General features: G+C 41.0%; 1 protein-coding gene across 45 annotated transcripts in view; it reads right to left on the bottom strand.

Moving 5' to 3' along the window:
• LOC125282011 (ral guanine nucleotide dissociation stimulator-like) overlaps positions 1-23433 on the bottom strand; it is a 460718-nt gene that overhangs the window by 374589 nt on the left and 62696 nt on the right. For 39 of the 45 annotated variants that reach the window (XR_008959603.1, XR_008959606.1, XR_008959602.1 and 36 more), the window contains one exon: positions 13971-14115. The exons of 4 other annotated variants lie outside the window; for them this stretch is intronic. The gene's annotated coding sequence lies outside the window, so the exon portion shown is untranslated. 2 more of the 45 variants (XR_007189105.2, XR_007189106.2) reach the window with 2 other exon arrangements.

The following is a 23433-nucleotide window of genomic DNA, read 5'->3' as shown; positions in this document are numbered from 1 at the left end:
ATCTGAAAAAGATATAAGGGAAAAGATACAAAGAACATTTATGTTAGGGAGAAAAACAACAAAATACTTAGAAATAAACTTGAGCATGGAGGTGAAAGGTCTCTTCACGGAAAACAAGACATTGATGACAGATACAAAAAAAGAAACCCACCAATGAATTGAATGGTATTGCATGTTTATGAATTGCAAGAAATAATGTTAATTACCCAAGCCACCAATAGACTCAATGAATTTCCTATCAAGATTCCAATGACTTTTTTTGCAGTAAGAAAAAAAAATCCTAAAATTTGAATGAAACAATGAAAGACTTTGGATAACCGAAACAATCTCTAGAAAGAAGAATAAAGCTGGAGGCATCACACTGCCTGATTTCAACTGTATTATAAAGCTATAGTAAATCAAAATCTTATGGTAGTGGCATAAAAACAAACACATAGACTAATGAACACAAGAGAGAGCCCAGAAATAAACCCAGACACATACGGTTTTTGAGAAGGGAGGCATTCTCAATGGAGAAAAATAAAACAGCTTCTTCAGTAAATGATGCTGGGAGAAGTGGATATTCACATGTCAAAGAACAAAACTGGACCCCTATCTTACATCATCCACAAAAATTTACTCAAAATAGATAAAAGACTTACAGGGAAGACCTGAAATCATAAAATTCCTACAAGAAAACATAGAGAATAAACTACTTGACATTGGTCTTGGTAAGTATATTTTAAAAATAACACCAAAAGCACGAGCAACAAAATAAAAAAAAAAAAAGTGGTACTACACTCAAGAGCCTCACAGTGAAAGAAATAATCAACAAAATGAAAATGCAACATATGGAATGGGAAAATATTTGCAAATCATGTATCTGAAGAGAAATTAATACCTAAAATATATACATAACTCATACAACTCAGTTGTATGTAAAAAAAAGAAAGAAAGAAAGAAAGTAAAAAAATAAAGAAAAGAAAAAAGAAACCAACTAAAGAAAGGACCAAGGACCTAAATAGACATTTCTCCAGAGAAGACAAATGGACAACCAGCACATAAAAAAGGTGTTCAGGGGCGCCTGGGTGGCACAGTGGTTAAGCGTCTGCCTTCGGCTCAGGGCGTGATCCCGGCGTTATGGGATCGAGCCCCACATCAGGCTCCTCTGCTATGAGCCTGCTTCTTCCTCTCCCACTCCCCCTGCCTGTGTTCCCTCTCTCGCTGGCTGTCTCTATCTCTGTCAGATAAATAAATAAAATCTTAAAAAAAAAAAAAAAGGTGTTCAACATCTAATCTTTACGAAGATACAAATCAAAACCACAAAAACCACAACGAGATATCATTCTTGTTAGAATAATTATTATCAAAATGACAAAAGATAACAAATGTTGATGAAGATGTAGAAAAAAGGGAACTCCTGTGCACTGTTGGTGGGAATGTAAATTGGCATAGCCAGTATGGAAAAACCTATGAACTTTCTTCAAATATTAAAAATAAAATAACCAAAGGATCCCGCAATTCCACTTCTGGTTACATAGCTGAACAAAATGAGATTAACATGTTGAAAAAAAAGAAGTTAGCCTGTTGAAGAGGTATTGCCACCCCATGTTCATAGCAGCATTATTTACAATAGCCAAGATATGGAAACAACCTGTATCTATCAACAGAGTAATGGATAAAGAAAATGTAGTCTGTATATCCAATGGAATACTATTCAGCCATAAAAATAAGGAAATCCTGTCATTTGAGACCGCACGGATGGTCCTTGAGGACATTATACTAAATAAGTCAGCAGAGAAAGACAAATACTAGATGATCTCACTTATATGTGGACCCTAAAACATAAAACAAATAGAAAAACAAATAGAAAAAGAGATCAGATTTATGGTTACCAGAGGCACGGGGTGACGGGAGGGAAAACTGAATGAAGGGGATCAAAGGTACAAACCACAGCTGTAAGTCCTGAGAATGTCATGTGCTACACAATCACTGTAGTTAACACTGCTGCATGTTGTAGCTGAAAGTTGCTGTCCTCTAGTTCAACCTCATTGAAATATTAGGAATCCCAAGCTTAATCCAAACGGTTTGAGCCCAAGGTCACAGAGCTCCCACATTGCTGTTTTCAATTGCTACCATAATACAGAACACTTGGAAGGAGCATCTATATTCCAGGAACACAGCCAAATATCCTTTATTCACTAACTCTTCTGACCCTGTGACTCCATACCCTTTACTTGTCGTAGTCAGAATTCAGTTAGATAGAAACTGCCTTTCTGATTCTAACAGTACTAACGCACTATGTTTTCAACACAAGCTGCCTATAATATAGTTTAAAGTATATTTATGATGTGTATGAAAAATAAAAAAAAATTATTAGATGATAGTTAAGGTCCCAGAGGCTCGACAAATTCCACAGTTCTCAAAAAGATGGCCCCAAAGCCAGCAGCATTACCTACACATTTGTCAGAAATGCAAATACTCTAGCCCTCGAGAGAACTATTGAATCAGAATCCAGTGGGATTTACCTTTGGCATCAACAAGTCTTCCAGGCAATTCTAATGCACACCAAAGTTTGAGAAACACTGCTTTAATTGTTTTCATTGTTTGCACAAAGACAAGGGTGGATAATTAGTCATAGTCATCTCCATAAACTCAATAAAAGCAATGGATTAAAAAAATACAGGCAAACTCACATATCTCATACGGAAAATTTACAATTTATAAAAAATTCTACAATATGCTTTAGAAGCTTAAAGAAAAGTGTGAGGACACATGAAACCTCATGATATATTTGGGTTTTGTGATGAGCACTGAGTGTTATACACAACAGATGAATTACTGAACTCTAAAGATATTTAGGTTTTTTTTTTTTTTAAAGATTTTATTTTATTTATTCGACAGAGATAGAGACAGCCAGCGAGAGAGGGAACACAAGCAGGGGGAGTGGGAGAGAAAGAAGCAGGCTCATAGCAGAAGAGCCTGATGTGGGGCTCGATCCCATAACGCCGGGATCACGCCCTGAGCCGAAGGCAGATGCTCAACCGCTGTGCCACCCAGGCGCCCCAAAAGATATTTAGGTTTTGTTTTAATTTATGACTGAATGTAGTGTTCATTTCTGTTTCATAAATGGATTTAAAACACCACATATGCCTAGTAATAAATGAAACCTCAAGAAACTAGATGAGTCTCAAACAAACAACCTAACTTTACCCCTTAAGGCACTGGAAAGAGAACACATCAGGCCAAAGTTATTAGAAGGAAAGAAATAACAAAGATTAGAGCAGGGAAAAATGAAGCGGGACTAAAAGGATAATGGAGTATACCAACGAAACTAAGAACTGATTCTCTGAAAATAAAATTGACAAGCCTTTACCTAGATTTCCCCCACCCCCAAAAACAAGGAGAGAGAGAGAGGGAGAGACAGAACTCATATAAAAAATGAAAGAGTGATACCAGAGAAATGCCAAAGATCATAAGAAACTACTCTGAACAATTATATACAAAAAATTGGACAATCTAAGGGAAATTGATAAAACTCCCAGAAACATACAACTTGCTAAGACTGAATCCTGATGAAATGGAAAATCTGAACAGATTATTAGTAAGCAGGTTGAATCAGTAATTGAAAACCTCCAAAAAACAAAACTCCAGGACTAGATGGTTTCACAGGTGAATTCTACAAAATATTCAAAAAGGAATTAATACTCAAATTCTTCCAAAAAATAAAGGAGGAGGGAATTCTTCCAAACTCATTTTATAAAACTGGAATTCTTCTGATACCTGATCCAGACAAGGATTCTGCAAGAAAAACATTACAGGCCAATATTCCTAATATACACTTACAAAAATCCTCAACAAAATATTAGCAAACCAAATTCAGTAATACACTAAAAGGATCATATACACATATCTAGAAAAGTGTTGTTACAGCTGATGTCAGAGAAATTATCTGTGCTCTCTTCTAAAATTTTTATGGTTTCAGGTCTCATATTTAGGTCCTTAAGCTTTTTGAGTTAATTTTTGTCTATGGTGGAAAAAAAGTGGTCCAGTTTCATTCTTCTGCACGTTGCTGTCCAGTTTCCCCAAGATCATCTGCTGAAGCGGCTTTATTTTCCCCACTGTATACTTTTGTGGCCTTTGTTGAAGATTAATTGACCATATAGTTGTGGAATTATTTCTGAGCTTCCTATTCTGTCCTATCGCTCTGTGTGTCTATTTTTGTGCCAGTACCATACTGTTTTGATTACTACATGTTTGTACCGTAAATTAAAGTTTGGAATTGTGATACTTCCAGCCATGTTCCAGGATATTTAGGATTTTTTGCGATTCCATACAGATTCTAGGTCTGTTCTGGTTCGGTGGAAAATGCTGTTGGTGTTTGATAGGGATTGCCTTAAATCTGTGGATTAGATAGTATGGACATTTTAAGAATATTAATTCTTCCAATCGACAAACATCGAATGTCTTTACTTTCTGTGTGTGTGTCATGACTTTAAATCAGTGTATTTATAGTTTTCAGAGTCCCGGTCTTAAAGCCTCTTTCATTAAATTTATTCCCAAGTGTGTGTGTGTGTGTGTGTGTGTGTGTGTGTGTGTTTAATCGTTGGTGCAGTTGTAAATGGGATTTCTTTCTCAATTTCTCTTTCTGCTATTTCATTCGTAGTGCATAGAGATGGAACAGATCTGTGTATTAACTTTGCATCTTGTAATTTTACTGAACTTATGAGTTCTAGTGACTTTTTTTTTTTGGTAGGGTCCTTAGAGTTTTCTAGATATAGTATCGTGCTATCGTGCTATACACGAATAGTGACAGTTTTACTTCTCCCTTACCAATTTAGATGCCTTTTCTTTCTTTTCCTGGTCTGACTGCTGAGGTCAGGACTTGCAGTACTATATTAAACAAAAGTGCTGGGAGTGCACATCCTTGTCTTCTTTCTGATCTTAGAAGCAAAACTTTTGGTTTTTCACCATTGAGTATGACGTTAGCTGTGTGTTTTAGATATATGGTTACTGTTATTATTTTGGGGTACGTTCCCTCTAATCTTACTTTGTTGAGTATTTTTGTCATCACTGGGTGTTGTACCTTGACAGATTAGATTTTAAACTAAAGACGGTAGGTAGAGATACAGAAGGACACTATATTATTCTTAAAGGATGTATCCAACAAGTGGATATGACAATTATAAATATCTATGCTCCCAACAGGGAAGCAGCTAGATACACAAGCCAACTCTTAACCAGAATAAAGAGACATATAGATAATAATACGTTAATAGTAGGGAAGATATAGATAATAATACGTTAATAGTAGGGAACCTCAACACTCCTCTCTCAGCAATAGACAGATCACCTAAGCAGAAAATCAACAAAGAACCAAGAACTTTGAACGGACCAGATGGACCAGATGGACCTCATAGATATATACAGAACACTACACCCCAGAACAACAGAATACTCATTCTTTTCGAATGCACAGGGAACGTTCTCCAGAATAGATCACATACTGGGTCACAAAACAGGTCTCAACCGATACCAAAAGACTGAGATTATTCCCTGCATATTCTCACACCGCAATGCTTTGAGAATGGAACTCAATCACAAGGAAAAATTTGGAAGAAACTCAAACACTTGGAAACTAAGAAGCATCCTGCTCAGGAATGATTGGGTAAACCAGGAAATTAAAAATCAATTTAAGCAATTTATGGAGACCAACGACAATGAAAACACATCGGTCCAAAACCTATGGGACACTGCAAAGGTGGTCCTAAGGGGGAAATACATAGCCATCCAAGCCTCACTCAAAAGAATAGAAAAATCTAAAATGCAGTTTTTATATTCACACCTCAAGAAGCTGGAACTGGAACAGGTCTAACCCACGCACAAGAAGGCAGGTGATCAAGATTAGAGCAGAGATCAATGAATTAGAAACCAGGAGCACAGCAGAGCAGATCAACAGAACTAGAAGCTGGTTCTTTGAATCAACAAGATCGACAAGCCGCTGGCCAGACTTATTCAAAAGAATAGAGAAAGGACCCAAATTAATAAAATTATGAATGAAAAGGGAGAGATCACAACCTACACCAATGAAATAGGAAGGATCATTAGAAACTTTTTATCAACAGCTTTATGCCAATAAATTAAACAACCTGGGAGAAATGGATGCCTTCCTGGAAACGTATAAACAACCAAGACTGAAACAGGAAGAAACTGGTTACTTAAACAGACCGATTAATTATGAAGAGATTGAGGCAGTGATCAAAAACCTCCCCAAAAACATGAGTCCAGGGCCTGACGGATCCCCAGGGAATTCTACCAAACATTCAAATAAGAAATAATACCTATTCTCCTGAAGCTGTTTCAAAATATAGAAATAGAAGGAAAACTACCAAAGTCATTCTATGAGGCCAGAATTACCTTGATCCCCCAACCAGGCAAAGACCCCATCAAAAAGGAGAATTACAGACCGATATCCCTGATGAATTTGGACGCCAAAATTCTCAACAAGATCCTACCTAGCTAATAGGAGGCAACAGTTCATTAAAAGGATTATCCATCAAGACCAAGTGGGATTCATCCCTGGGATGCAAGCGTGGTTCAACATTCGCAAATCGATCAGTGTGATAGATCATATCAGCAAGAAAAGAGTCAAGAACCATATGAGCCTCTCAATTGATGCAGAAAAAGCATTTGACAAAATACAACATCCTTTCCTGATTAAAACCCTTCGGACTGTAGGAATAGAGGGTACATTCCTCAATTTCATATTCTATGAAAAGCCTACAGTGAATATCATTCTCAATGGGGAAAAGCTGGAAGCCTTTCCCTTAGGTCAGGAACACGACAAGGATGCCCACTCTCACTATTATTCTTCAACTTAGTACTAAAAGTCCTTGCAGCAGCAATCAGACAACAAAAAGGGATAAAAGGTCTCCAAATCGGCAAAGAAGATGTCAAACTGTCTCTCTTCGCAGATGACATGATACTCTATATGGAAAACCCAAAAGACTCCACCCCCAAACTACTAGAACTTATAGAGAAATTCAGTAATGTGGCGGGATACAAAATCAATGCTCAGAAATCAGTTGCATTTCTATACAAGAACAATGAGACTGAAGAAAGAGAAATTAGGGAATCCATTCCATTTACAATAGCATGAAAAATCATACATTATCTCGGAATTAACTGAACCAGAGATGTAAAGGATCTATATTCTAGAAACTACAAATCGCTCTTGAAAGACATTGAAGAAGACACAAAAAGATGGAAAAATATTCCATGCTCATGGAACGGAAGAATTAACATCGTTAAAATATCTATGCTACCTAGAGCAATCTACACATTCCATGCTATCCCAATCAAAATACCAATGACATTTTTCAAAGAACTGGAACAAACAGCCCTTAAATTTGTATGGAACCAGAAAAGGCCCCGAATCGCCAAGGAATTCTTGAAAAGGAAAACAAAGCTGGGGGCATCACGTTGCCTGATTTCAAGCTGTACTACAAAGCTGTGATCACAAAGACAGCATGGTATTGGCACAAAAAAAGACACATAGACCAATGGAACTGAATAGAGAACCCAGAAATGGACCCTCGGCTCTTTGGGCAAATAATCTTTGACAAAGCAGGAAAAAACATCCAGTGGAAAAAAAGACAGTCTCTTCAATAAATGGTGCTGGGAAAAATTGGACAGCTACATGCAGAAGAATGAACCTTGACCACTCTCTCACACCATACACAAAGATAAACTCCAAATGGATAAAAGACCTCGATGTGAGACAGGAATCCATCAAAATCCTAGAGGAGACCACAGGCAGCAACCTCTACGACATCGGCCACAGCAACTTTTTTCATGACACATCTCCAAAGGCAAGAGAAACAAAAGATAAAATGAACTTGTGGGACTTCATCAACATCAAAACCTTCTGCACAGCCAAGGAAACAGTCAAAAAAACTAAGAGGCAGCCCACGGAACGGGAGAAGATATTTGCAAATGACACTACAGATAAAAGACTAGTATCCAAAATCTACAAAGAACTTCTCAAACTCAATACACGAGAAAAAAATAAACAAATCCTAAAATCGGCAGAAGATATGAACACTTTTCCAATGAAGACATACAAATGGCTAACAGACACATGAAAAAATGTTCAAAATCATTAGCCATCACGGAAATTCCAATCAAAACCACACTGAGATACCACCTTGTGCCAGTTAGAATGGCAAAAACGGACAAGGAAAGAAACACCAAAGGTTGAAGAGGATGTAGAGAAAGGGGTTCCCTCCTACATTGTTGGTGGGAATGCAATTGGTATAGCCACTCTGGAAAACAGTGTGAAGGTCCCTTAAAAAGTTAAAAATTGAGCAACCCTATGATCCAGCCATTGCACTACTGGGTATTTACCCCAAAGATACAGACATAGTGAAGAGAAGGGCCATATGCACCCCAATGTTCATAGCAGCATTGTCCACAATAGCTAAATTGTGGAAGGAGCCGAGATGCCCTTCAACAGATGACTGGATTAAGAAGTTGTGGTCCATATATACAATGGAATATTACTCAGCTATCAGAAAGAATGAATTCTCAACGTTTGCTGCAACATGGACGGCACTGGAGGAGATAATGCTAAGTGAAATAAGTCAAGCAGAGAAAGACAATTATCATATGATTTCTCTCATCTATGGAACATAAGAACTAGGAAGATCGGTAGGGGAAGAAAGGGATAAAGAAAGGGGGGGTAATCAGAAGGGGGAATGAAGCATGAGAGACTATGGACTCTGAGAAACAAATGAGGGCTTCAGAGGGGAGGGGGTTGGGGGAATGGGATAGACTGGTGATGGGTAGTAAGGAGGGCACGTATTGCATGGTGCACTGGGTGTTATACGCAACTAATGAATCATCAAACTTTACGTCAGAAACCAGGGATGTACTGTATGGTGACTAACATAATATAATAGAAAAGAAAAAAAAAAGAAAAAAAGAAAATTCTTTATTAAAAAATAAATAAATAAATAAATGAAAGGGGGAAAAAGGAAAAAAACGTAAGCACACAAAATCAGGGAACAGGACAGGGATAACAGCCCCAGATACAGAGGAAAAAGCTGGATAAAACAGATGATTTTCTATGAATGTATAAATCACCAAAACTAAACCAGAAAATGATAGCAAATCTAAAAAAGCACTAAGCTTTTTTTTTTTTTTTTAAAGATTTTATTTATTAATTTGACATAGAGAGACAGCCAGCAAGAGAGGGAACACAAGCAGGGGGAGTGGGAGAGGAAGAAGCAGGCTCCTAGCGGAGAAGCCTGATGTGGGGCTTGATCCCAGAACGCTGGGATCACGCCCTGAGCCGAAGGCAGAGGTTTAAGAACTGAGCCACCCAGGCGCCCCAAAAGCACCAAGCTTAGGTAGTTTTACTGGGGAATTCCACCAAATTTAAGGAAACAGATCATTTCAAGAGTATTTAAACTGGCTAAAGCAGAGAAAGCTTTTAATAAAGCTAAGGAAAGCACTAAAACAACTTGATAAAGATTACATTAAAAACAAAATTACAAACTGGTTTCACAAATCACAATGTAAAATGACTCAGTAAAATATTACTAGAATCTGGCTACACACTAACAGAGTTTTCACTGATGATTCAATAATATGACCATGATTCAATAACACAAAATCTGTTACTATTATTCATATGAACAGGTCAAGGAAGAACATCTGTATAATTTCACAGATGCTAAAACAGTATTTAATAAAATTCAACAACCATTTTTGATTAAAAAAACAAAGAGCAACAACACAGCCCTTAGTAAAATAACTACTGTGGCAGAAACACTAAAAGCATTCTCAGTGAAGTAAGGAACAAGACAACGTACCCACTATCATTCTGACTTAGTATTTGATCTTGTCCTGGAAATACAAAGCAACCAAAAAAGAGAAACAAGAGACATAAAAAGTAAAAAACATGGAATGAAATTCTTATTATTTGTAACTGATATGATATTATACCTGAAAATCCAAGAGAACCAACTGCAAAAACTACTAGAAACAATATGATGACATAAGTTCCTGCTTGAAAAATCAGTAAGTACAGGGGCACCTGGGTGGCTCAGTCGGCTAAGCATCTGCCTTGGGCTTAGGTCATGATCCCAGGATCCTAGGATCAAGCCCCACATCGCATGGGGCTCCCTGCTCGGCAGGAAGCCTGCTTCTTCCTCCCCCTCTGCCAACCACTCCCTCTACTTGTGCTCCTCTCTCTCTAATAAATAAATAAAATAAAAATTAGTAAAGTACAATAATAAAAATATGTAATATAAGAAAGGGTCCTATTTTCAACAACAAAAAAGATCAACTAGGAATAAATTTAAGAAATGTACAGGATTTTTACACAAACCTTTTAAAGACATTTCTGAGACAACTGGAGAAATGTGTATGTAGATTGGATATTACATTAAATTAGTACTAGGCAATAAATTGTTAATTTTGATAAATATAAAAAAGTTTTGATAAATATAGCAATGAGGTTATATATATTTCAAAAGTCTCTATTTGTTCCAGTTCCCAAGTTATACTCTGAAGTAGTTACGAATAAAATCATTTGTTTTAAAACATTCTAGTCCCCCACCCTACAAAGAAATGGAGGGAAGAGGGACAAATGATTCAAGATTGGCAACGCATGGCAAACTGTTTAAAAAGACGTGATGGATACATCCAGGTTCATTATATTCTCTTCCCTACTTTTGTGTATTTGAAAATGTGCACAATAGGACCCAAACAAAGGCACGTACTGAGAGACTCAAAGGTACACAATAGGCTTATAAAAACACACAAAAATTGCCACCTAACAATTAGAAATGCAAATTAAAGCTACAAATCAGATGTCATTTTCATCAATCAAATAGAGAAAAGATCCAAATATTTGGTGATATTCAGTATTTGGGGGAAAGGAAGTAACTGACCTGCCGGGGAAAAAGTATCCATCAGTACTTTGGAGGACTCCTTGGCCTCACCTTTCAAAATTATAAACACACACTCCGTGGCCCAGCAATTTCACTTCTTAGGAATTTATGCTAGAGATACTAATTCAATAAGTATTTTCCGCCACCTACTATGGCCATACACTAGAGACAGAAAAGTGGAGGAAACAAGGCCCCTGCTCTCATAGGGTTCCATTATTGTAGGGGAGGAGAGAACCAATAAAGCCAATTAAGTACACGGACAATTGCAAGGTCAAGGGAGATAAGTGTGATGAAAAAAGCAAACAGAATAAGGGTGTTGGGAGTGGCAAGAAGTCTATTTTGGATGGGCCTCTCTGAGGACGTGACAGTTGGGCAGAGACCTGGGTGAAGAAGAAAACAAAGGAGAAGAATGACCAGGAGAACATTCCAAGAAATAGGGAAGGAAACCACGGAGTAACACATACATTTGGCTTTCCTGCCCTCTGCTTCTCTTTTTATTCCCTAACAGTCTTTCGTTCCTCCAAAGGATATGAGCACCTCTTGAATGTCTTTCTTTGTCCTGATACAAAAATGAAAATAAACGTATCTTTGAAATACAATACATCTTTCGGGCCAGCACTGTTTCCCCAAACACTATTGTGCCTAATAATTTCATTTCTTCAAAGGAAGAATTCCCAAACTTATCTAGGTGTAATGCCAAACCTGTTTACAAAAGTACATTCAAGCTAGAATTAGTTTCACAAAAGATATTGACCAGTTACTAGATAATTTTATAGAAAAAAAAAATACTGTCAGTCCCTGCCCTTCTGGCAAGAATGCGAACCACTGACTTAGAGAAGACTATAGTTTAATTTCATAACCTTTTAAGCAATGAGGTTGAAATGTTGAAGTGCCTATTTGGATAAATATTTATTTATTTGGATAAATATTATTTATCCAAATATTTTCAATTTCAATTTCATGATCTTTTAGGCAATGATATTGATATTTTTAGAGGCTATTTTAATAAATATTTGACACTGAAGTGGCCAGTGTCAATTAAGGGCGTTCCAGTTGACCCCAAAAGAAACGACTCTGCAACAACACCTGAGAACATTACATACTAACCTGTTCAAAACCGTGAAACACCCAGACTTCAAACTTGCCATGAATGATACGTTCTGTGAACAGCCAGATTAATTACAAAGCCAGCATATGGAGAGATCTGTCCCTGTGAAATACACTATCTTAATTCTGAAATCAGCTTTACCTGGATGCATTCATCTCCTATTCAGACAACGCAAAAAAAACTAAGACTTCCAGATTCTACAGAGATTCCTAAGGAGACAACTCAGTGTAATCCAATTTCAAGCACCATTAGCCATCTGCACAAGCAACGACAGGTTTCCCTCCAACAGCTGACGATGCGGTGTACCCCTGGCCACATCACACCACTGAACCTTCCCCCAAAGGTCCAGCAGAGAATGCCACTTCTGACAACTAGTTACCCGAGAAAAAATTATCAAAGTGAGAAACCGGGAAAAGGTAAGCTTCCGCACAGGCCAGCCCAGCAAGAGGGGCGCTCAGTTTTGAGTTCTATGCAGATCTGAGGCCAAGAATCCCAATGCTCTCTGGCTCTGGAGCCTGCCCTTCCACGTCCCACCTCTTACGTGAGAGGCGTCCAGGAGCCTCACAAGGGACGCCCCCCACGCCCTCCTCTACTCTACAACGTGGGGTCGTGATTGCCCCCTGCTCCCAGCCCCTGGGAAAGACGCTGGTCCAGCCGGTCGAGGACGGGGTACCACTGGCTCACCTGGGGAGGGTAAGGGCACGGGGCTGGGCTCCGCGGAGGGCCAGAAAAGGGCACCAGGGGAGGGAAGGGGACAGTCGGGGGCCCTCCGGCAAGCAGCTATCTGGGGAAAGGATGCCCGCGGGCCTCACTGGCGGGCCAGGCGAGGGAAAGAGGACACGTGAGAATGCAGGGTAGACGTGGGGCGCTCCTGCAGGCAAGAAACGTACGGAGGGGCGGGGGGCTTAAGAGCTGCCTGCGGGCCAGGTAGGGGGCCCCGCCCCTGCGCCCTACCTCCCCTGCCCAGCGCCCGCTTCATGCCCGCGTCCGCGGCGCAGCGCGGCTCTGCCGGCCCCTTGCCCGCCAGGCGCAGGTTCTGCTTCAGGCGGCAGTCGGCGTCCAGCGCCGCGGCGGCCGAGCCCGACGAGGACGAGCCCGAGGCGGTGCAGCGCTCATGCTCCAAGGCGACGGGCTCCGTCCGCTTCCTCATCCCGCGGCCGACAGGGCCAGCCGCCGACGGCGTCCGCTGACCTCGCCCGCCCGCCCGCGCTGCAGTCGCCGCGACTCGCAGGAGCAGCTGCCGCCCGGAGCCCGCAGCCCCTCACATCCCAGCCCCAGGCCGCGGCGCCCGACTCTACGGACCCGCGCCTGGGACCAGGTCGGCCGGGGCCTGCCAATCAGCGCCGGGCTCCCACCGGCCCCGCCCCCTCCATGCTTCCGCGGGAGCGCGCCCAGCGTCCCCGGCGCCGACCTGCCCCCATTTTGGAGAAGGGCGGGAGAAGCCTTGCGGGGAGTCACAGTCGCTTTCGGGCGAGCGACCGGTGGTGCCCTTGAGAGGTCTGAGCTCGGTCGCCGCGGGTGAGAGGGCCGCCTTTGCCTGGGTGCTCAGCGCCAGGAGCCAACGCAGCCGGTCCTGCCCCAAATCAGTGGCCCGAACGTGGGAGGACGCCGGCCGGAAAGCACCCAGCGAGCCCGAGCCGCAGAGGAAAGCGGGCTCCCACCTCTCCCGCCCCAGATTGTGATTTTTCCCTAATGCTGGGAAGCCAGTATGAATGAACCCCTCGGAAAGGTTTCTGTAATGGCTTATGAAAACAAAGAGCAAACGGTAACAAATCACCATTCTCATGATTCATAACTATTTTCCACAAGATTTTAATTTAAAAAATACGCTCTCAGGTACTTTTTTTTTTTTTAACACAAGCATGTAATTTAATTTTAAAATATTGGGCTGAATTTATGAAAACTGAACTCATTAAACAACTTACTTCTTAAAATCTGTATATGACTTTAGAGTTGTGTAAAGCAGTTAGTAGTCGCTGGTGGAGGTGCGCCTGGCTGGTGGAGCACAGGACTCTTGATCTGGCTTTGTAGGTGCCAGTCCTAGGTCGGGTGTGCAGATCACTGAAGAATCTTTAAAAAAAATAAAAAAGGAAAAAATCTGTTTCAAAGATAAATTTACACTTGTGGAACCCAAGATAAGAACTAATTCAATTCATCTTACAAAGAAAAGAGCTGTTTCACAAATTTAGTGTTACAGCTTTGGCATTCTTTAATATTTCTTGGAAAGGATCTACAACCGAGAGATTGGCTTACTTATCATAAAGTGAACTTTCAACATTCAAAATTTCAACATTTCTGTAAGTTGAAAACTATTGGCAATTGATAAATTTAAGATCAATTAGAAATGCCTTTAGAAATTTCATAGCTCCTTCTATTAGCTTTGTAATGATAGTTCTAAATTGCAAAAGAATTTCATTGACAGTGTTATAAAAAATATCACAACTGGCATTCATATTTGTGTGGATAGCTTCAAATACAATTTTAAAATTTAAATGGTGAATTCTTTAAACTGTTATGCACATACTGGAGATTAGGAATCCAGAAACCGAAGTTAAAAAAAAAAACAAAACTGACCCTATCACTCACAAAATCCTCTTTAATTGAAAAAAAAAAAAAAAAAAAAAAGCAAGGAAGGGAGGGCTGTTGAGAAGAGAGAAATGTGAGGGTTATTGAGTCTGGCTGGCATTGGGCCTTACCCGTACAGTCCTCAACTCTTGGTCCTGTAGGGGCCAAGGGCCAGGCTGCTCCAAGGTGGGCCACTTTGGCTTGAAGATTATTTTGACCTAAAGGCAATCAAGACCCTATGGACTTCCTCCCTATGAAAGAAACTTTTTGCCCCTTCCTTGACTAATAGAAGAATCTAAATTGGGGTCTTTCCCCAATTTAATAATGGTTATTACCAGAAATAAGTCTTATCCAAGTGACCCATCTATATGGCAAGGCAAGCATCTAATTACCAAACATTCGCTCTTCTTGCCCTGTGACTTGCATTCTTTCCCTTCAAAGTCCCAGACCCCCACCTGATTCTCTTTAGTTCAGGATGGATACATACACACACACCTTATTTTGCCTATCTTTGGAATTTCCATGTCAGTGTGGATTCCCTGTATGTAGGAAACTAAATTTGATTTTCTCCTGTTAATCTGTCTCATATCAATTTGATTCTTAGTACAGCTTGACGGACCTAGAAGGGGACAGGAAATTCTTGCTCCTGATATTCCACATTGACTTTCTGTATGGTCTTTAAATACCATGCTACACTGGTGACACCCACATTTGTATCTCTAGTCCATACCCTTTCCTTGAACCCCAGGCTCCTCTATCTAATGGTCTACTCATCCACTCTAATATCCTGTAGGCACCTAAAGTTCCTATGTTCAAAACTGAGCTCCCAACTCTTTTCCCTCCCCCAACTCCACGTGTAACCTTCCTCACCTCAGGAAGGGCAACCTTGTATTTACATTTCCGTAGGTCAAAACCCTGGGATCATCCTTGAATCCTCTCTTCTTATGTCTGTATTAGCACTCCTTTCAAAATCTATCCAGGACACAACCACTTCTCACCACCGCCTCCATCCACACCCTGGCCCAAGCTGCCATCTTCTCTCACCTGGATTATTTTAATAGCATAAGTGGTCTCCTGCCTCCACCATTGTCAACTTTTGTCTACTTAAGTCAGCCGTCGGAAAGTTCTTTTTAAAGACGTAGCTCCAATCCTGTCACTTGTTTGCTCAAAATACCTGTATGGTTTCCCATCTCACTGAAAATAAAACAGAAAACTTGTGAGAGGGCCTACAAGGGTCCTACCTGACATGGCCTCCAGCCCTCACTCTGATATCAGCCACCAGGGTCTCCCTCCCTTACTCTGCTCCAGTGTCACTGCCTCCTTGCTGATGCGGGGACCCCAAGGAGAGGTGTGGGTGGCACGTGTGTGAGCCACCCATTCCCCTCCTTGGGGCCTTTTACTTACATTCCTGCTGCCCGTAATTCTCTACCCAACCTATGGCCCCGTTTCCACATGCCTTACTCGCTCCACACTGCAGGTCTGTGCCTTCTCTGAACACCAACAAAACCCTCAGGTCCTCTCATCATCACTCTATTTACCTGCCTTGGCTTATTCTCCTTAGCACTTTTCACTAATATATTTATCATCAGTATATCTGTATCCCACGCTGGAACGTAGACTTGAGAACAAGTACTTTGTTCACTACTTTATTTTCAGTGTCTAGAACAATATGCAGCATAGAGTAAGCACTTCATGAATATTTGCTTAAAGAGTAATCAATCACCACAGCCCCTTAGAAGTGTGTACTGTTGGCCCCATTGTACAGGTAAGGAAAAGAAGCTCAGGCCGAGATTCTGAAATTAAAAAGGTATATGAGGAAGGTTGTGGATACTGGTGATTTTTGGAATACAGTTCTGTAGCACAGTCCACTATAGATCTGTGTATTTAATAAAACTTAGCTAAATTATCCCTGACTGTAGAGCTGAAAAGGAAATGTCACTCAATTCAGATTACACAGCTATTGTATCTTTATTTGCAAAAGAGGAACATAGTTTCTGGGGTTAGCTAGAATGCAGTCATATTTTCTTTTTAGAAATGTTGCTTTTTAAAAGGTAACCAAGTAAAACAAACTGTTTCTATAGCAGTAATTTCCACCTTTGATTCTATATGGTTATGAAAATTTCCATAATCATATAGGTAAATTATGGCTGTGTGAATTCGTGTGAATCTGGGTATTTTCCCCCCTTTGTAGACTTCACCATTAGAGCTATTTTCCAAATGTTTTAAAATGACTCTTCTAAAATCAAAGGTGCTTCTGTGGCGTTGAAAGCTTACATACAAAGTCTGCCACTTTAGAAGCTGAGTAACCTTGGATAAGTTGTCTGTTCAGTGGTTGGGGTGCCTGACTGGCTTAGTGGTCAGAACCTGCAACTCTTGATCTTAGGGTCCTGAGTTCAAGCCCCATTTTGGGCATGGAGCCTACTTGTGACCTCGGGGCAGTTACTCAGACTCTCTGTGCTGTCCGTTTCTTCTGCAAAAATGGGAAAGAGTATAATAATAGTACTCAACTCTTCCTGTAGCGAGGGCCCTAGGAGTGCTATATATATATATGTCAGCTTCTCTGGACAATGCCTGACATACAAGTAGCAGCGACGTCAGTCTTTGCTATTAATTTTCTGTCTACCACTGCCGCTGCTATTGAAGTGGGAGACCAGCGAGGTTCTTGTCTCACCTAGTCGAAGACTGAATCTCTCAGACAAAGGAGAGTAAACCGATAGAGGTTCAGTAAGTGATGAAACAGAAGAAGCTCTCGGGAGGGGGAGGGGTCCTGACAGGTTTACCCTTGTGGGCTTTTAGGGTTGGTCTTTTATAGAAAGCTAACCAGGGAACTTAAATCTTTTTTACTTCTCTATTGATAGCACCCTTGAGTAAGGACTAGTGATAACATCGTCAGTGGCTTGCTTCCTTTTTAGCGTCCTGTAATTCTTTGTTGGTCACACGTAGCTGTCATAATAAGACCCCAGCTCCCACACCTGGGACAGGATGGTCTGGTTTGTTCCCTTAGCTCTGGTTTCCTTATATCTCTGAATTTTTGAGATTTGTATGAGCTTGATCCCGTAGCCCCCTACCTCTCTCTCCCTACCTAGCCCTGCCTGTCCCTTACTCACTACTACTTATTACCATTATTCTTATTTTTCTCTTACTACCTCAAAAGGGTGCTAAGCACGTGGCCTATGTTACCCGTTGTTCTTATAAGAACACTTTGAGATTTAAACCATTTCTTCCAGCCATGTATCCAGAGGCTTGGGGAGATTAAGTATCTTGGCCATAGCCAGTGGGAAGTGAAACTAGGATTTAAACCATGGCAGTCTGGTTTCAAACTTGCACTTTAAATTCCATCCTTGACTACTTTCCCTAACACAGGGCAGCCATTGCGTGGATACCGGGCATGTTCTGCTGGGCACGAAATGTGAGTATTAGAATGCAGTGTGAGGACACTAGAGAGGTGTACACAGGAGCATAAGGAGAAATGCTGGTAGGAGCTGGGGTAGAGGAGGGGGCGTTGGGGCCACGCCTGGAAGGATGAGGTCCCCACTCTGAGAAGGAAGATAGGCAATGCAGCTGAAGGATACAGCCGGGCAGAGACTCATGGTCACATAGGAAGGGGGGACTGATGTGTGTGCAGAGGCTACAAAGGTGGGTTCTAGGCCTAGGAGAGTTGTGTATTCATGTATAAGGCATTTGGAAGTTGGTAAAGGATTTTAGACAGGGAAGTGACAGGACAGTTTTTTACGTTTTGAGGGTGGTGATGGCAGCACTACATGGAATAGATTGGAGATAAGAAAGAACAGTGGCAGGGGTGCTTATGATCGCTCTTTGACAGACCTACTGTGAGAGCTGCGTATGGTCCAAACTGTGTCTGGTCGCTGGGCCCAGAAATCAGTGTCTGGGTTTCAGAGATGAGGCAAACAGGACTTGTAACTGTTAGAACAGGGGTGGAGATGGGATGGGTAATGAATGAAGGAGGAATCACAGAGGATCTTGAGGGGATTCTCTCTCAGATACAGCATCAGAGATCAGGAGGAAGAGTGTTTGGGGAAAGGTGAGTTTTGTTTTGAACATTAGAGAGTGCCTGGTCGAACAGTTAGGTCATTTTGCAAATGAGACTGAGCCAAAAGAAATTATAGATCAAGTTCAGGGACTTGTCTGAACTTACAGCATATTGGAGCAAAGCCTCACCTTGAACACAGATTTCCTAGATTTCCTGTCTGTTGTTCTTTCAGAACAGTTACTTCATTTAAAAAGTTAGGAGACAGTGGTGGGACGGGCAGCAGAGATGCCAGAATGCCAAGGCACGCAGGCTCTAAAATACGACCCCATGCTGCACTCAGACAACCAGGCACTTTGGAGGTTATGTAACACATGAGGAGACAAGCCCAAAGAGACACAGACTCGTCCAGCAGGAGCTGGCCGCCCCGGCCTTACGACTGGCTCTTCAGACCTTCAGTCCATGCAGCTCTCTGTTTCACTCAAATCTTAAGTTACCACTTTTGGGGGGTTCAGAGGCAAACTTAAAAGTTATAAAATCACTCCTTTTTCTAGGTTTTAGTTTGGCAGAGCACCTTTTGCAGCTTTTTGCCGCACAGGCACCTTCCACTAACAAACCCGTCTGCTCAGGTGACTCAGCGGCCTGGAAGACTCGGCCTGAGGAGGTTGGCCAGTCTCTGACACAGCCAAGCGGGGACAGGCCAATCTATCTGATTGATGTGAGGGCTGATAGGCCCATGACCCACAGGACCTTTCAAGAATCACTGTTCCCAGGAAGATGATAGTCACTGGGTCTAGAGGAGGGACTCTGCCTTGTTCATTCCACGCCCTCAAGGTTAGGTGCTGTATTCAGCAAACTGAAATAATTGTCCACTTTCTATATGCAGAACTGCTAATAGTTTAAGTGAGGTTTTAGAAAAATTATCTTGGGCTCCCAGCCTGAGGTGGGAACACAAAACAGTACAATTTTTACTATAGATAAATCTAAATCTGAAAGCATGTGTGTATTTTCTTTTTTTAATTTTTTTAAAAGATTTTATTCATTTGATAGAGAACACGAGCAGAGGGTAGGGGCAGAGGGAGAGGGAGAGAGAGAAGCAGACTCCCACTGAATTGGGAGCCCAACATGGGGCTTGATCCCAGGACCCTAATATCATGACCTGAGCCAAAGGCAGACACTTAACCAACTGAGACACCCAGGGGCCCCAGCATATGTGTGTGTGTGTGTGTGTTTATTTTTAGGATTTTATTCATTTGAGAAAGAAAACACAAGTAGGGAGGAGGGGCAGAGGGTGAGGGAGAAACAGACTCCCCACTGAGCAGGGAGCCCAGTGTGGGACTCAATCCTGGGACTCCGGGATTGACCTGAGCTGAAGGCAGACACTTCACCGCCTGAGCCACCCAGGTGCCCCCATGTGTGTATTTTTATAAAAATTATTTCACACATGTCTTTTGTATACCTGCAGATCTATGAATCATACAGGAGTTTCAGCTATTCCTTAAAATAGTATTTGCTGATAATAGGAATATTTAACTGAATTCTAATAAATCAGACTTTTCCATGATCTCTGTTTAACTACTTGATGAAAGGGAAGATAGAAGACATGCTTACGTTTTTCATTGGGAATTACGTATTTTCTTATGTTTGAAGAGGGTTAAGTTCTTGATTTTGTAGTTATACCAATAGCGCCAAAATGTTTTTGCTACATGTATGTTGGCCCTAAAAGTAGTTGGGTCACTTATCTTTGGATTGCTGACAGACCTACTGTGTAATATCTATGAACTTCAGAATTTTAATATTTTTATCCTTCGAAAGGAAATTTTTTTAAAAATTTGCCCCAAGGTGGATAGTAGAGAAACACCTTTGGTCCTTCTGTTGTTGCAAACCAAAGTGTTCATTTTTTGTAGTGACTTTTTTTAAGATTTTATTTATTTATTTGAGAGAGAGAGCATACACAGAAGCAGGGGAGGGGCACGGGGAGAGGGGGAAACTGACACCCCGCTGAGCAAGAAGCCCGATGGGGGACTTGATCCCAGGACTAGGTATCACTACTACCCTTGTAGTAATTTTTTAAGATCTGTTTTCGTTAAAGTTATTTACATACTTTTGTCATGCTTTATTGCTTCTAAAGGAGTGGTGGGTTTTTTTGGTTAATTTTATTGAGATATAATTTATATACAACAAAATACAAATTTAGCAGATTTTTTTAGTTTTTTATGAATTTATACATCCTTATAACTAGCGCCGCAGTCAAGGATTCTGTCACCCCAAGGGTTCCCTTTTCCCCTTTTGTAGCTACCTACTCTCTGTAGCCGTAGGCAATCCCTGATGTACTCTCCGCGACTACAGATTATAGTTGTCTTTTTTTGCGGGGAGGTGTCTGGATTCAGGGTGCCAGGAGTTGCATACTTTTTCTGGGAAGGGCCAGTAGGGATCGTACAGTATGTACTCCTTTGTATCGGACTTCTTTTGCTGAGTACAGTGTATTTGAGAATATCCTTCATCAGTATGTTGATTGCTTACGTTGTCAGTAATTCATTCCTTTTATTGCTTGTTTCCTCTATTTTTTATTGTGGTAAAATATAACATAAAAGCTGCCAGTCTAGCCAATTTTAAGTGTGCACTTCAGTGCCCTCAATTACATTCACATCATTGTGCGGCCATCACTCCTCTGTCCAAAACTTTTTCATCAACTGAAACAGAAACTCTGTAACCATTAAGCAATAGCTCCCCATTTCCCTCTTCCCCCCGCCCCTGGTAACATCTAATCTACTTTCTGTCTTCACGAATTTGCCTATTTTAGATATTTCGGGTAAGTGGAATCACACAACAGTTATCCTTTTGTGTCTGGCTTATTTCACTTAGAATAATGTTTCCAAAGGTCATCCATGTTGACGCATGCAGGACTACATTCCTTTTTATGCCCCAATAATATTCCATTGAACGGATATGCCATATTTGGTTTATTAGTTCATCAGTTGATGGATGTTTGGGTGTTTTTACTTCGGGGTTGCCATAAAGAATGCTGCTCTGAACATTTATACACAGTTTTTGAATGAACATATGTTTTCAAGTCTTTTGAGTATACCTACAAGTGGGATTGCTGGATAATATGGTAATTCTATGTTAAACGTTTTGAGGAACCATGAGACTGTTTCTCATAGGGCTGCACCATTTTATATTCCTCCCTACAATGTATGAGGGTTCCACTTTCTCCTCATCCTCACCAACACTTGTTCTAGGCATTCCCACAGGTACTGCTTTTTGATAAGATATATGAATCAAAGATAAACATAGAGTAGATCAGACATTGCTACAGACTTGGTGGAATTAATGGACGTGTATCAATATCATTTTGTATGTTCTAGGAGGATGGACTCAGGCAAGTTTTGGAGGAGATGAAAGCTTTATATGAACAAAACCAGTCTGATGTGTAAGTTTTGATGAGATTGATTTTTTTTTTTAAGATTTTTTATTTATTTGAGAGAGAGAGAGCGCGAGCAGGGGCAAAGAGCAAAGGGAGAGGGAGAAGTAGGCTCCCTGCTGAGCAGGGAATCTGACATGGGGCTCAATCCCAGGACCTCAAGATCATGACCTGAACCAGACACCCAGCCAACTGAGCCACCCAGGCACCCTAATGAGATTGGTATTTTAAAGCAACTTAAGAAATAGGATACTGAAATCAGATAATGTTCCATCAGTTTTTAGATATGATTTTTTTTAATTCTCTGTGCGCCTGATCATACTGTAGCTATACAGGACTGAGGGGGTTTGTGTTGATCGCCCTAAATCTATGGGGATTCAAATAGTGCATGGTCCACAGCAGATGCTCAGTAAATATTTATTTGAATGATACGACTTGCAAGATATTAGAGTGAATCTAAAAGAGATGAGACAGGAGCAAATAAAAATCCTAACAAAGTGAAACCTATAGTTTCCCCTGCTCATTTTCACTACTAGCTACCTTAGCGCAGTAAAGGGATAACAGGAGATATGTACACTTAACAGGAGCAGCAGTGATTTCCAGCAGCTTGAGTGGAGCTCCCCGAGAATCCGTGCTACAGAAAGCCACGGTGCGGTGTGTGAGAGGGCTCTAGGTTTAGAGAACATCGAGAGCTGAGCGTGGTGGTGGCACAGTGGACAATGTGGCTGTGTGACAAACTTCATAGGTTCTCTTGATTTGGCGAAGAGTAAGACACAAAGGAGTATCAACTCCAGGATCAGAAGTGAGATATTCAGCTCTCAACCTAGAGAGACATCCGTCTGTGACCTGATGTTTCATTTTTGGCTTTGTTAGGTACAGTGTTTTTATCAGTTACTTGGGCATAGAAATCAGTAACATGCTGGTAAGATCTGTGGAGCACATGAATAATGGGAGCATTTTCCAACTGCGATGTTTAAGGAGAGATACAGCAAAATCTTCACCGATGGAGTGAGGAACGGAACCATAGCAGGTTTACAGTATGCGTAAGGCAGATATAAAGTCCTGAACTCAAGTTCCCAAGCAGTTTGTTCATTCATTAATTCATGTAACAAATATGTACTAAATGATTACGTGCTAATAAGTGGCTCTGGTATTTCAGCTGTAAACAACACAGTAAAGACGTCTGCCCCCATAGCCCTCACAATCTAATGCAGAAGACAGATAATAAATACAGATACACCAAATTGGAATACATGCCATGAAGGAAAACAACAGAGTTCTGCGAGAGAGAATAATTAATTAAAGACAGACTTGGATTGAGGAATCAGGGAAGTTCTCTCCAAGGAAGAAACATTTCAGCTGAGATCTAAAGGAGAAGCCTGCTTCAGTGAGGCAGACAGCGTCCTAGGTG

This window comes from Ursus arctos, unplaced genomic scaffold (genome assembly GCF_023065955.2).
Source record: "Ursus arctos isolate Adak ecotype North America unplaced genomic scaffold, UrsArc2.0 scaffold_16, whole genome shotgun sequence".
Classification (NCBI taxonomy): Eukaryota; Metazoa; Chordata; class Mammalia; order Carnivora; family Ursidae; genus Ursus; species Ursus arctos.
The sequence above is the reverse complement of the archived record's forward strand: the minus strand, read 5'-3'. Positions and strand labels throughout refer to the sequence as shown.